Below are 933 nucleotides of genomic sequence, written 5' to 3'. Positions count from 1 at the left end.
TACATACATACATACATACATACATACATATTTGAAAGTCTTTCTGGAAATTATTTACTAGTACACTTTTTAAGTATAAAGTGGATTATTTTAAAAACATTATTCTCCATAAAACAGTTGTAAAATCTTTTATCAGGATATTACGAGAAGTTTTTTTCTAATGTGTTCGTGCGCTTTCGGTCAATATTTTCATGCATACATACATACATATATATATATATATATACAGGGCGTCTTATGTTTTAGACTCTTCCTAAAGAATATCACTTCAGGTAATATTATCTCCATTTTACATCAAGATTTGTATATGTCTTTTGTTCATGTGTCTATTGTTTCGTTCGTCCATAACAGGTTTGTAAACATACAAGGCATTGAAATCAAAACGGGACCAGATTGTCGTTTTGAAAGCAGCTGGAGTTAGCAACAAAGACATTACAAAACGTTGTTCAATACCCGAAAAGAATATATAGAGTCCGCTATTACCTCTATCAAGCCAATTTCTGGTAGGAAACGATCAATTCTTATTGAATTGCTTATAGCTGTGTAGTTGAAAATCAACCGTAATCCCGGCAGGAGTGCAAGAAAAACTGCTAAAGCTCCTGATATTTCTAAATTATCAATGTACAGGATTTTTAAAGAGGATTGAAATCTAAATGCATACAATAAACAAATCCGGGCAGTTAATTTCAGCAGCTTCAAGGAAGACTCTGCTTGACAAGAGTAAAACCATATCAGCTGAGATGAAGCATGCCGCCAACAAAGTGTTGATCTGGTCCGACGAGAAGATCTTCCCTGTGGAGGCAGTTACCAACAGGTAGAATGGCAGGTTTTATACACGTACTGCAGGATACTTACCCGAATGTAGGAGTAACTTACACCTTCCAAAGCCAGCTTCACACATGGTGTGAGCACCAGATGCATCTGATAGGTCCA

Source organism: Octopus bimaculoides, chromosome 5, assembly GCF_046866305.1.
Source record: "Octopus bimaculoides isolate indiv1 chromosome 5, ASM4686630v1, whole genome shotgun sequence".
Lineage (NCBI taxonomy): Eukaryota > Metazoa > Mollusca > Cephalopoda > Octopoda > Octopodidae > Octopus > Octopus bimaculoides.
Note: the sequence above shows the minus strand (reverse complement) of the source record.